We start from the raw sequence: 15,329 nt of genomic DNA on the forward strand, positions 1-15,329 counted from the left end.
ATAAAAGATGAGAATGAAATGAAACAGTAGGTTAAAAGAAATCTTATTTTGGGAACACAAAACTACATACAAAGCACATAATGATTAATAAAATAAATTGACAAAACGAAACAATACAAACAATCACAATAATAAATAAGTTACAGTTAAATTAAAACTCTTAGGAAACACGGAATTAACTATATACAAGAAAGAACCGCATGTAAACTCTAAATCAGGGGTCTCAAACTCAAGTTGGCTGGGGGCCGTTGCTGTGATTGACACCTCATAGGAGGGCCATTTTAACATTCAAGCACAAGAAAGCGCAAAATTTCTGAAAAACTACTTTCCTTCGCATTATTTCTCATTTACTTCAAATTTCATTACTAAAATATTTTTGCCATACTTAAAAAAATGTAAACAGCAGTGTCTATCATTGTTACATACAATATTAGTTTTTAAAAGTTAGTGTAAATATTTTCCCTTTATTTTAGCTTAAATAACATCAAAATCTTGCACTGAACAACACTGTACTGAACAAATACATTTGTACACTATTTCTTACCAGACACCTGGCAGCACTTCTGCTCACACAGCTGAGCCAAATTTGTCCAAGATGCCGTTTGAGCATCGGTAATGATTATTGGTAGCGTTGGACGCGTTTCGGTGGTTTAAATCAACGCTCGCGACTTGCGCGAGTGCTTTTACTGTATTTTAGGCAAGAGTGCTCATAATAGAAGCCATAAATGGCCCGTGGGCCAGCAGTTTGAGACCACTGCTCTAAATGTTTTGAACAATGAACAAAAATGCTCAATTAGCTCCCCGTCACTCGTCATGGCTCCACCTGCAGCCGGTTTACGGGCCAATAGGAGGAGGACGACGGCTCATCACCAGACACCCAGTGTCCTGAAGAAACCGCTGTTTCCCCTTAAGTCCTTCAGCAGGAAAGCCCATTAATCAAAATTCACCCACCACAGGATCCAATGCAAAATGACCTATATACAAGAAAGAACAGTGTGTACATTAACATTACATAAACAGAAAGACAAACAAACTAATTTTTACAGCACAGATATATTCATACTGCGTACACTGAGCAAGAAGATGGATTCCCAGATGATAACAGTCTCTGTCAGAATAATCCCACTTATCGACATCTATTCCGTTACCTGGGACTGCTGTGGATGCTTTTGATGAAACAGCCATTTCTTATGGAAGACCCTTGAACAGCTATCCAACAGCCAGTAAAAGTTCACCTCCACCTGTTCACATGGGCAGCGTTTCTTGCTCTGCACTGCAGCAGGTTCCACTGCACAAACATATTCATCACCAGACGCCCAGTGTCCTGCAGAAACCACTGTTTCCCCCTCAAGTCCTTCAGCAGGAAAGCCCATTAATCAAAATTCACCCACCACAGGATCCAATGCAAAATACCTATATAAAAGAAAGAACAGCGTGTACACTATTGTTTGTCTTTCTGTTCATGTAATGTTAAACTAATTTTTACAGCACAGATATATTCATACTGCATACACTGAGCAAGGAGATTGATTCCCAGATGATAACAGTCTCTGTCAGAATAATCCCACTTATCGACATCTATTCCGTTACCTGGGACTGCTGTGGGTGCTTTTGATGAAACAGCCATTTCTTATGGAAGACCCTTGAACAGCTGTCCAACAGCCAGTGAAAGTTCACCTCCACTTGTTCACATGGGCAACATTTCTTGCTCTGCTCTGCAGCAGGTTCCACTGCACAAACATATTCATTAGTCTATTATACACACAAATATCTGCTAAATGTGTACAATAAATACAATTAAAATAAAATAATATTAGAACTATAAATATAATACATATAATATAATTATAACAACATTTATAAATATAATAGCATTTCTATAAATATTTATTTTGTCCAATCTGAACTAGGGCTGCAACTAACAATTATTTTTTTAATCAGTTATTTTTTCGATTAATCAGATAAAAATTCATTTTTTTTATTGACAAACACACTATTGCACATCCTGCCCAGTGTACTTCAAAAAATTTGTGTCAATTGAATGCAGTGAAAACATATAATGCTTTGTTTATTACACTATGCTAAATGTCATGATAAAGAGAGAACATAAATATTTTAGGAATCTATCAAAAACTTGTTTAAAACTAAAAAAGTTATTGCCATTTATTAGGCGAATAAATTGAAACAACTAAATAGTCATTATTCACACGTAATATCCAAAAAAACAACAACTATAAAGTGCAACTTTTTTTCTGCCTTTCTTGTAAAACAGTAAAATCGAAAATTCATGGATAACAACAATTAAAGCTGCAAGCAGTGACAAAAGGGCCCTCGCATCCGGGCTCACCGCCACCCATTGGCTTTAGGAAAACAGTGAACAGTGGGTAACATGCACGTAAGCGAGTAAATAATTATGGCAAAGTCATTTCAAAGTGCCAGACTTCCTGCTGCCAACAGGTGGCGCTTTGACCGTAACTGAATATTGCCATGTTGATGTCTTCAGACCAGGACTATTATCGAACATGTGAAGTTTGGAGCAGATCGGACATTGTATGCCTGAGTTACAACAACTTCCTGTTTCGTGGCGTTAATTGCATACATTAGCACTCAGCCAAGTGTTGCATGATTTAACGTGTTTCTAGTATGTTTGGTACTTCCTGGTATATTAAAATGTGTTTTAGTGAGTGAGTTACAGTGTTAAAGCATGCCATTTCCTGTTGCCAGCAGGTGGCGCAATGACTAACTGAATATTGGCATATAGATGTCTTTAGGCCAGGAGTCTTATCACACATGTGAAGTTTGGGGCAGATCAGACACTGTATGCTTGATTTACAACAACTTCCTCTTTCACGATGATAATAGCATGCTTTAGCAGTCAGCTAGGTGTTGCTAGCATGATTTAGAATGTTTCTAGCATGTTTAGTACTCAATTGCATATTTTAGTATGTTGCTAGTAGTGCATCACATTGTTAAAAACGCTACTTCCTGTTGCCAGTAGGTGGCACTATTACTATAACTGAATATCGTCATGTAGATGTGTTCAGGGCAGGATTCTTGTCAAACGTGTGAAGTTTGGGGTAGATTGGACATTGCATGCCTGAGTTACAGCAACTTCCTTATTTATTATTGTTATTTAAAATTAAATAATTTGCAAATTTATAATAACAAAAATTACAACTGCATTAAATAATATTATGGGATTGTAAGAAATGTTGGGGAAATTATTAAACAATTAGAAAATTAAACTAAACCACCAGTAGGTGGCGTCAAGTAACCATCTTAAGTGAGTCATTCATTTAAACGATTCATTCCAATGGCTGATTCATTCAAGAATGAGGCAGTTGTTTATGAATGGGTCATTGAATCTTTGACTCAACCGATTCAGTCAAAACACTGAATCATTCAGTAATAAAAACAAGGCTGTGTTGCGCTGGTTCTGCTGTGATCTTTGTTTGAAACTATTTTTGCTGCTAAAATAGAACAAAAAAACATACAATGTTCCTTCTAAAATGTAAGTGACTTAATATTAACTATCATGTTTCCATTTCTCCTTGAGATGGTGCGCGAGCCTCAACAGCCCGTTTACCACGGTACCAACATTCCAGTAGTCGGTACCAATACCAGTAAAATTTTACGGCTCTCGGTACCACAGGAAAATCTGTTGGAACTATTTTACTATTTTATTTAACTAGCCTATTTTTAAAAACATCGTAATCATACATATAAATATTTGGAGTTTGTGTGTATATATATATATATATATATATATACCTCAACGAAATAAATTTTGAAATATAAAAAAATAAATAAATGCTCAAGCATCCATTTTAAAAGACGTGCGTGTTTATTTTAGCTATTTCGTCAGTGAAACGACACACTACAGCCTGTAAAACTATTAAATAAATATCAGTAAATAATGGTAACCTAAATAATAAGAAAGTTAAGTATTATTTTAAAAAAAATCGTTTTTTTATTTTCACACAAAGATGCGTCATAGCCTACTGCTCTGCGCTTTGAGAGGGATGTAGGACACGAAAGAGGAAAGAGACAATTTCTCTTTAATAATATCTTCATGTTATCTCCTGATGTTACAAGCAACTGACACTAAAAGGTCTGAAGAGCGAGTTTTATCTTCAGACATTCAGGCTATGTTTGATTTTGCCCAGAGAAAGCGAAACTAAAAATCTCCGGCGTGTGTGAAACGTGCTATACAAATAAACTTGACGTGCATTATAAAGTCTAATAACAAGCGCAAACAGAGTTAAATAGGAACTGTCGTGCAAGCAAAAAGGTTTCTGTCATACAGTGTTTTTTTCTATTTTAACACTGTTAAGAATGTGAATATAGTAGGCCTAAATGTTTATAATCCACTGCGTGAGTGAAGATTTGGGAAAATAAACATTCCATGTTCAGTGGAATAACTAATGGAATATTGTTAAGTTCTCTGATAATCGGGTGACCAGATCGTGATTCGCAAAACAGAATACAAAGCCGACAAAGCTTAAATGTATGGACTCGCGTACCATTCTCATTTGGCATGAACCAAAATGTTTCCATGGCTGCGGTGTCACATTTAATTGCAAACCTATTAGCCTATTTCTTCTGTAAACCAAGCTTTGTGCTTCACTTGTGTCATTCATGTAAAATACTGGCACAGACCTATCAGTGCATTCCAAATATACCCGGATACTCGGTACTCCCAGTACTACAGAAATGCTGGTATCGTCACATTTTCAAAATTTAAGTACCGACTTGGTACCGAATTACCGGTACTTTTGACAACACTAATACGGCCTATTATTATCCACTATGGATCACCACTTAAACTAAACTTAATAAAATCAGTCATTCTTGCGTTTTTTTTTTTTTTTTTGGTATTGACGTTTTAATCAGGTCCTTGCCTGGCCGGGCAAGTAAAATTCTCTTTCTCTTGCCCCTTCAAAAAATCCACTTATCCCAGACTAATTGACAAGCGTTAGTGTTGAGCCTTGACATGTTAAACCAGCGCTAAAATCCTGATTTATAATCGAGTTGTTGTCTGACAAAATCACCATACACACAATATAAAGACATTTGCTGTGATTTTGGCTATATGTACACGTAAAATGATTACTCAGGTTAAAAGCAATAGTATCTATTTTATTTGTTCTCTGACACCCTCAACTGAATGCGCTGCTCCTCTCAGCCACTCACTGAACAAAGCAGACGCAGGTACATCTGCGGCAGGAAAGCAAGACTATTCCAACTCATTTAATAACTGCAAGTGTGGGTTTATCAAACAGGACCCATGCAGGACTCTTGCTTTCGGCATAATCACAGCTTTTTCACGCAATTCGTGGGGTGGTTCTTGGTGCCGCACTCAACAGCTGCCATCATAAGAACAGAAAATCTGTTCTTATAATTGTGCCGTGTGCTCTAACTGTGAGCTGGGGGTTGAATGTAGATGTGCTAGAATGATAGATTTATTTATGAGAGATTTCTGAGAGATTTCTCCTCACCCGATCTACTAGATTAACTATTGAATCTCACCTGTACTGAATTCCTAAATATATTCAATCAAGTTACCCCCCTCTTATAGCCCTACTTATGCTCACCACATCTATGCATTTTTTTATTTTTGTTTTCTCTCCTCATTCAGTGTCATTACGAACGATGCTGTTTGCCTTCATATTTGTACATACTGTGTCTCGTAAAGTTTGTTGTTGTGATACTAATAATAAAAATATTAGAAAAAATACTAACCTTTAGAAAATCATATTTCAAGTCCTGATATAGTGCCGCACATGTGTGCTTCACTATATCAGATACAGTAGTGGCCCCATTGCCCCAGTTCGGTACTGGAAACTCAGTGATTTGTAGGTTTCACCTTCAACTGAAAATTATTGAATTAAAATATAGTACATTTATTTCATAATAAATAATTTCAATAGTTAAAAATATCAGGGTTAAGAGGGTAAATTTAAGTGGACTATGTCAAAGTCATTTGTATGTTTTCCTGTTTCCCTGTTTTGTCAATTTATTCCCACACCATGACAACACCATTTGATATATACAATATCCATGCACAATTTTGCATCCTCAATATTTACTGACATCATGTTGACTGAGTTTGGTGGCCATTACTTGAATCACTTAAGAGGAGTATTAAAAAGTTCCAACACAGACACTTTCAGTGCTTGGGCCCTAATTACTGTAAACTGAAAACACAAGAGACAAATCTGTACATTTGTTATATATACAAACCTGTTGCCAAGAATCTGAGGGTCAAGACGTCTAGGTGAGGGATTGTGGGAAATGTAGTCCAGAGTGAAGTGACTGCGTGTGTGCACTTAAAAAGTCTTAATGCAGAAACAGAGACCTCTGGTGGGGAGTGGAAGGAGACAGCAGTGGGCGGAAACGTGACAACGGAAGGCGGTCTGGCAGAAGCTAGATATTTTACTTCATAACTTGTTGGATATTTTTTTTACACAAATGCTTCGCTTCAGAAGGACTTTATTAACCACCTCACCGATGATGGACAAATGGCCTCCCATGCAGCATTTTCTGCCTTTTTGTCCAGGTTTAGTGGTGCTGTCCTGAATTTAGTAGATGTCCAGCCAAAATATACATTTTGGGGGCCATAGCATGTGCCTAGTGTCATTTTCTTTAGAATGTAAGTGCATCCTTTATCCAATTCTGGCTCTTCGTTGTTTTTTGATATATATATATATAAATTTGTGCCATCACTTACAGCACTTAGACTTTTTATCTGATAATTTTCCACTTTAATTTCCCCGTTGATGTTCGTGAAGTTTACAGCCTTTCTGGTGGTCTTATTGGCAACGCATTTGCACCGAATTGGTGCTGGGCAACTGTATGGGCTTTGTGTTGCCATCCCGAGGGTAAGAGAAAATATACAGAATATTTTGAATACAGAATATGTCATTTTGGTTATGAAAAATAACAATATCAAATTGTAAATATTAAATTACTGTTACTATTAATTATTATTGTAAATATATATTAATTACAGGATAAATATCCTGTCAGAGATTGGGAACTAATCAAACTATAGGAAACATTATTTTATAATATTTTTTTTTAATTGGTCATTTTACATCAATAATGACAACCTAGGATCATAGTTTGATACTTTCTAATGTCTGACAGTACAGTATTTATTTATTCATTTATTTATTGAGGTACTAATCATTGATGTTTTGTTTTGTGAAGTGAAAATGGGTCTCAAAAAACGTACTTACTTCGTAATTCACAAGAATTTATTTATTAATGTAATTGATTTATTCATTGAAAGTCATTAATTAAATTTCTTGTAAAGTAAAGATTTACCTAAAAAAAAATGAACTATCCTGTCAGGCAGGGAAAAAAAATAGGCCTCTGACAGGATTTCACTCTCTTTTTTTTTTATTTCTTTATGTCATGGAATCACCAGGCTCCACCTACACTCAGCCACAACGATCTCAATCACCGGCGTATTAATCACCACCACCTGTCAGCAATTTCACCTGCACCAGTTAAAAGGACTCACTGCACATACACACACCGTCTAGTCTCGTCTCAGACTCACCTCATGTTCTCCTGGTTCGTTACTCATCTGAAGTCTCCTTACCTGTTGTTCATCTCCTTACCCAAGTCTTCATTCTCCTCGTCTCCGAACTCCAGTCTCCAGAGAGTCTCCAGACTCTGAAAGAATTACTATTTTGTTTTTTACTTCATTCTTCACAATAATTTATTTATTAATTGAAAGTCATTGGGCCTCATTTATGAACGTACAACAGAAAATTGGGTGTATGGTCGTTTCCACGCAAAATTTGGCATTTATCAATATGAACGTAATATCTCACTTCAGGTCTCAGTTCATGTACGCAAATTTTTGAGTCAGCGGGAACTTGCGTGCAGCATAGTAAGGTGGTGAATTCTAAATGATTATTTTCTTGACCGACATAACCCACTAACTGACCATTAACCATTGAACGACACGATTAAAATGTCAAATTAAAATTAAATTAGAATAGATGAGTGTCTGTGACCCATTAAAATACCACAAATGTTTTTTTTCTTTCCAGGGATTTAATTTTGCATGCACAAATAGCAACATCAACAGAGCATTAGGATTCACACATCACACACCTGCAACGCAGAGAAAAACAGAATAATATACAAGGAATAAAATACTAGGACTATACAAAATATAGATTATTTCACTGAAATAATTACCAGACTAACAAAACAAAAGAAAAACTGTGCTTTAAATAGCCTATCTGGTCAGTGGAAATGGCTGGTGCATGAATCAATGCCACAATTTCTCTTAGTTGTAACACCATTTGCCTTATCTCATTTTCAGCAGGAGATGTAATCTTCTCTCCAATCAACACTGGTAACAGTCTCAGTAAACACCAGTTCTGCACAGCGTGGCCACACAGTCTATCACTTCCTGGCCTCATCTCACAAGGTTTGTCATTTGCATCATTACCTAAATATCTGAACTGACCGATTCTTCGATTCAGTTCAATGTAAGTTGAAGCACAATGCAAGGTCAGAAGCAACAACGCCTTCAAACAAATCATGCCCAAGACAAGGAGGCAACCCAGGCTGACATACAGGAGCTGGTCATATAATTAGAATATCATCAAAAAGTTGATTTATTTCACTAATTCCATTCAAAAAGTGAAACTTGTATATTATATTCATTCATTACACACAGACTGATATATTTCAAATGTTTATTTTTTTTAATTTTGATGATTATAACTGACAACTAAGGAAATCCCAAATTCAGTATCAGAAAATTAGAATATTACTTAAGACCAATGCAAAGAAAGGATTTTTAGAAATCTTGGCCAACTAAAAAGTATGAACATGAAAAGTATGAGCATGTACAGCACTCAATACTTAGTTAGGGCTCCTTTTGCCTGAATTACTGCAGCAATGCGGCGTGGCATGGAGTCGATCGGTCTGTGGCACTGCTCAAGTGTTATAAGAGCCCAGGTTGCTCTGATAGTGGCCTTCAGCTCTTCTGCATTGTTGGGTCTGGCATATCGCAGCTTCCTCTTCACAATACCCCATAGATTTTCTATGGGGTTAAGGTCAGGCGAGTTTGCTGGCCAATTAAGAACAGGGATACCATGGTCCTTAAACCAGGTACTGGTAGCTTTGGCACTGTGTGCAGGTGCCAAGTCCTGTTGGAAAATGAAATTTGCATCTCAGCAGAAGGAAGCATGAAGTGCTCTAAAACTTCCTGGTATACGGTTGTGTTGACCTTGGACCTCAGAAAACACAGTGGACCAACACCAGCAGATGACATGGCACCCCAAACCATCACTGACTGTGGAAACTTTACACTGGATCTCAAGCAACATGGATTGTGTGCCTCTCCTCTCTTCCTCCAGACTCTGGGACCCTGATTTCCAAAGGAAATGCAAAATTTACTTTCATCAGAGAACATAACTTTGGACCACTCAGCAGCAGTCCAGTCCTTTTTGTCTTTAGCCCAGGCGAGACACTTCTGACACTGTCTGTTGTTCAAGAGTGGCTTGACACAAGGAATGCGACAGCTGAAACCCATGCCTTGCATACGTCTGTGCGTAGTGGTTCTTGAAGCACTGACTCCAGCTGCAGTCCACTCTTTGTGAATCTCCCCCACATTTTTCAATGGGTTTTGTTTCACAATCCTCTCCAGGGTGCGGTTATACCTATTGCTTGTACACTTTTTTCTACCACATCTTTTCCTTCCCTTCGCCTCTCTATTAATGTGCTTGGACACAGAGCTCTGTGAACAGCCAGCCTCTTTTGCAATGACCTTTTGTGTCTTGCCCTCCTTGTGCAAGGTATCAGTGGTCGTCTTTTGGACAGCTGTCAAGTCAGCAGTCTTCCCCATGATTGTGTAGCCTACAGAACTAGACTGAGAGACCATTTAACGGCCTTTGCAGGTGTTTTGAGTTAATTAGCTGATTAGAGTGTGGCACCAGGTGTCTTCAATATTGAACCTTTTCACAATATTCTAATTTTCTGAGATACTGAATTTGGGATTTTCCTTAGTTGTCAGTTATAATCATCAAAATTAAAAGAAATAAACATTTGAAATATATCAGTCTGTGTGTAATGAATGAATATAATATACAAGTTTCACTTTTTGAATGGAATTAGTGAAATAAATCAACTTTTTGATGATATTCTAAATATATGACCAGCACCTGTGAATATATATAAAATGGTATTGTTATCATTAATATTAATATATTGTCGTTTTATTAGCATAATGTTTGTTATTCGATAAATAAATATTATTCTGAATTGCAAAACAAACTTTCCTCCAGGCACGCTCTTGATAACATGCGTGGGTGCCAGGGGCGTTCTCGTGCGGATGTTTAATAAACAACACATGATGGAAACACATGTAGTAGGCTCTCTGCAAACAACCACATTGCGTTTAATCTGGACAAGCAAATAAGCATTTATGATGTGAATTACCAGCATTTCTAAACAAAAGTTTCACACAGATTTCACCTTCTTTGGCTTATAGTCAGAATTTACGCTGTTTGCGTATATCACGCAGCACAGTGATAACCACGCCCTCTACGGTCACAGAATACGTTGGTCACAGAATCTGGTGTAACACCGGCATCCTCCCACGGGTTAACAGGTTTTAAGCAAACACTAGTAATACACGTTTAGTTACCAAAACAAAACTAAAAACATTTTAATGTTATAAAAAAGTGTGCAAACCGAAAGAAACAGCAGGTGCTGGCTATTTTCAGACAGTTCACGTTAGCGAGTAGTCTACGGCTAATAATAAACACCACTTCAACATGATCTCTAACTTAAGCAAAAGCTTTTAATACACATTTAGTTAACAAAATGAAACCATAAGCATTTTTATTGTTAAATTTTTTGTTTATTGTAAAAGTGTGAGTACAAGGAAATGATCCACCTGCATGTCTCTCAGCGATGGTGCCTTTATCATCTGTGCTGATAATGAAAATCAAACTCACCACTCCAAAATGACTATAGATCAGTTTGTAGGAGGCTTGGCTTTTCATGCCCATATATGTTACTTGCATGACATAAACTCCACAGTTGCAACTATCTTTCTGTATGTTGTGGTTCAAGACACCATGTGTCCATGTCACATCCACCCAGTCTGTCTTACCATAAAGTTTCTACAGCATTTTGAAGTATGTTCTGAGAATGAGAATTGTGAGATTTGTATGTGTGAATTGTATATTATTGAATTTAGAACCATTTAACATTTCACTAAACCAAAGTTGTTAATAACACGTGATAATGTACTGTATGTTAATTAAGAAAAAAAAAAAGGAATAATATAATACAATACCTGAATCTTTCGGCAACAAGTTCTGATTCTTTACCTTCATCCCTTGGGGATCCACCACTAACAATTTCTACGATGTCCTTTTGAGATACTGTTAAAATATATAGTTTGGATAGATTTCCATATACATAAGTGATGAACTATGGTTTAACAATGGTTTTACACACCAGAAATTTCCAGTGGTTTTTGTGTACTTGCATGAATCCAATGATGGCATTATAGTTTTCAAAGTTGACCTGAAAACGCATTGAAATATTATTGGACTTGTCCTTCTGACCTTTTCATTTTGCACAGAATAACAACTGTAAAGTCTAACCTTTCGGAAACTGTGCCTTGACATTACAGACAACACCAACAGAGAAGTGGTTGAATAGAAGTCATTTTTTTCCCTAACTTTTGGAATCCAACAGTGTTTGGATGTAGCTTTTAATAACCTGAAACATTTAAGAAAATTACATTTATAATTGTAACATTCTAACAGTAATGTGTCAGAATACTAGATATCCCGCTGCCTATCCTCTTCATTCAATCACTACTCGTTCTATTGTTAAAGCTTTGACAGTTTATTTCTGTGTTTGGGATTCCTAGGGTTGTTTAAAGCGACCAAGGATTAAATTTTACCTCTCATATGTTTCAAGAAGTCTTGCGGTAGCTTGGTGTGAAGACAAACCATTCTAGTGCCTACCATTAACAAAGTCAGGGTGCTTTGGAACGATTTCACCAAATATTGAAGTCGTTGCTAGGGGCTTATTAAGCAGACACAGTCCACTTACTTTTTTGCACTCTTTGCAGAGCCCAAACCAGCGTCTTACTCAGTGATCTCTCTTTTTACAACCCTGTCCACCCTAAATGTAGATAGATTTCAAGACAGATCAGTGTCCCTGAATGATGAAGTAAGTGTAACGGACTAAATAAAGTCTATCCAGTATCCAGTATATCTTCCAGCAAATTGTCAGTCTTAATCATCCCCTTCAGGTTGGTGGAGTAGTCCTGCCCCAAGTGGAGGAGTTTAAGTATCTTGGGGTCTTGTTCACAAGTGAGGGAAGGATGGAGTGGGAGATTGACAGGCGGATCGGTGCAGCTTCTGCAGTAATGCGGTCGATGTACTGGTCTGTCGTGGTGAAGAAGGAGCTCTAGCTGTGAGGCGATTTACTGGTCAATCTACGTTCCAACTCTCACCTATGGTCATGAGCTTTGGGTCATGACCGAAAGAATGAGATCCCGGATACAGGCGGTCGAAATGAGTTTCCTCCGTAGGGTGGCTGGGCGCTCCCTTAGAGATAGGGTGAGGAGCTCGGTCACTCGGGAGGAGCTCAGAGTAGAGCCGCTGCTCCTCCACATCGAGAGGAGCCAACTGAGGTGGCTCGGGCATCTGTTCCGGATGCCTCCTGGATGCCTCCCTGGGGAGGTGTTCCGGGCATGTCCCACCGGGAGGAGGCCCCAGGGAAGACCTAGGACACGCTGGAGCGACTATGTCTCTCGGCTGGCCTGGGAACGCCTCGGAATCCCCCCGGAAGAGCTGGAGGAAGTGTCTGGGGAAAGGGAAGTCTGGGCGTCTCTGCTTAGACTGCTGCCCCCGCGACCAGGTCACGGATAAGTGGAAGAAAATGAATAGATGAATAAATGAATTAATTAATCCATATGCCTGCTGTACTCAATTATCAAAGTTCATGGAAGATCCGTAGAAAGGTGATATTTGAATAATGGGTTGAGCTTTTGTGGCATAAATGAAAGTATGAAACTTCCTCCACAATCTTCACCTCAAGGACCATAATCCTCCTGATAACACAAAAAGTTATTTTTCAGTTGAGCATAAAACATATGTTTCTCAACAAGGACTGAAAGAACACATGGCAAGACCATGCTTCAGCCTTTGCATGCTGCACTCACTCTTACCATATGACATGATTTATACACAAACATGTTGCCCTCTAGTGCCCCTAGTGGTGAGGAAGAGAATGAGTCCTATAACAGGCTTGTGACTGTTATACTGTCTTGTGCCTCAAGTGAGAGTCTTTGCGGCTGATTCAGTTGATTCAGTTTTTTTTCTTTCTGTTTTCTCTTATTGTGACTGCTTTTTTTAGGTTATGGGAGTTGCTGTTATTCAAGTTGCAGAGGGGGATCAGATTGAGAAGGCATCGTACTGGGTTTGCAGCCTTATATAATGTTTTTGGGTTAAATGGTGATGGTTAGTGAATTGATGTAAATTGAATTTTTTATTTTTTTTAATAAGATTTTATAACGCTTCTTCTCAATTTTTGTTTTAAGGCAGGAACAAACCGACACCGACGAACTAGTGGGGTTTGCTCACGTCGACAGCGTCCAAAGTTGCCCTGATACACCTGCCTTTAGAGGTCCTCTGCAAGGATCCTCTCTCTTGAAGGGGGAGGTGTTATGGTGTGTGGGCACATTTTGTTATGTTTTCTTTTCTTTTGGTTGTCTTGTAGGTGGCAGGGAAGGGTTGTCCCTTCCTTCAAAAAGATTACTTACCTTTTTGTTGTGAGGCCCAGTTATTTGCAGGTTGCAAACAGGAGTGAAAAAATCAGCCAGAAGTTTGTACAACTGAAAGGTGCAATGCTGGCAGAATTTGCCAGGCAACCAAGATCTCTGACCGAACTTGATCGCTGGAAAGCAACTGAACTATGGCGATTTCTGCTGTATACAGGAGCACTTATGTTGCAGGATGTTCTATCTCAGGACCATTATCATCACTTCCTGTCAACTATCGGAACGACTATTCTCTTGGATGATAATGATGCCAGAAGAGGACACTACCTGAAATATGCCCAAAACCTGGTGGAACATTTTGTGGATACCTGTTCTGAACTCTATGGGGAAATTTTCCCACATTAAAGGCTCATATACGGTATTGCCAAAAGTATTGGGACACCCCTACAAATCACTGAATGCAGGTGTTCCAATCACTTCCATGGCCACAGGTGTATAAAATCAAGCACCTAGGCATGCAGACTGCTTCTACAAACATTTGTGAAAGAATGGGTCGCTCTCAGGAGCTCAGTGAATTCAAGCGTGGTACTGTGATAGGTTGCCACCTGTGCAATAAGTCCATTCGTGAAATTTCCTCATTACTAAATATTCCACGGTCAACTGTTAGTGGTATCATAACAAAGTGGAAGCAATTGGGAACAACAGCAACTCAGCCACGAAGTGGTAGGCCACGTAAAATCACAGAGCGGGGTCAGCGCATGCTGAGGCGCACAGTGTGCAGAAGTCACCAACTATCTGCAAAGTCAATAGCTACAGACCTCCAAACTTTGTGTGGCCTTCAGATTAGCTCAAGAACAGTGTGTAGAGAGCTTCATGGAATGGGTTTCCATTGCCGAGCAGCTGCATCCAAGCCTTACATCACCAAGTGCAATGCAAAGCGTTGGATGCAGTGGTGTAGAGCATGCCGCCACTGGACTGTTGACTGTCTGGAATGATGAATCACGCTTCTCCGTCTGACAATCCGATGGACAAGTCTGGGTTTGGTGGTTGCCAGGAGAACGGTACTTGCCTGACTGCACTGTGCCAAGTGTAAAGTTTGGTGGAGGGGGGATTATGGTGTGGGGTTGTTTTTCAGGGGTTGGGCTTGGCCCTCTTAGTTCCAGTGAAAGGAACACTTAATGCTTCAGCATACCAAGACATTTGGGACAATTTCATGCTCCCTACTTTGTGTGAACAGTTTGGGGATGGCCCCTTCCTGTTCCAACATGACTGTGCACCAGTGCACAAAGCAAGGTCCATAAAGACATGGATGAGCGAGTTTGGTGTGGAGGAACTTGACTGGCCTGCACAGAGTCCTGACCTCAACCCGATAGAACACCTTGGGGATGAATTAGAGCGGAGACTGCGAGCCAGGCCTTCTCGCCAACATCACTGTCTGACCTCACAAATGTGCTTATAGAAAAATGGTCAAAAATTCCCATAAACACACTCCTAAACCTTGTGGAAAGCCTTCCCAGAAGAGTTGAGGCTGTTATAGCTGCAAAGGGTG

Source organism: Ctenopharyngodon idella, chromosome 4 (assembly GCF_019924925.1).
Source record: "Ctenopharyngodon idella isolate HZGC_01 chromosome 4, HZGC01, whole genome shotgun sequence".
NCBI lineage: Eukaryota > Metazoa > Chordata > Actinopteri > Cypriniformes > Xenocyprididae > Ctenopharyngodon > Ctenopharyngodon idella.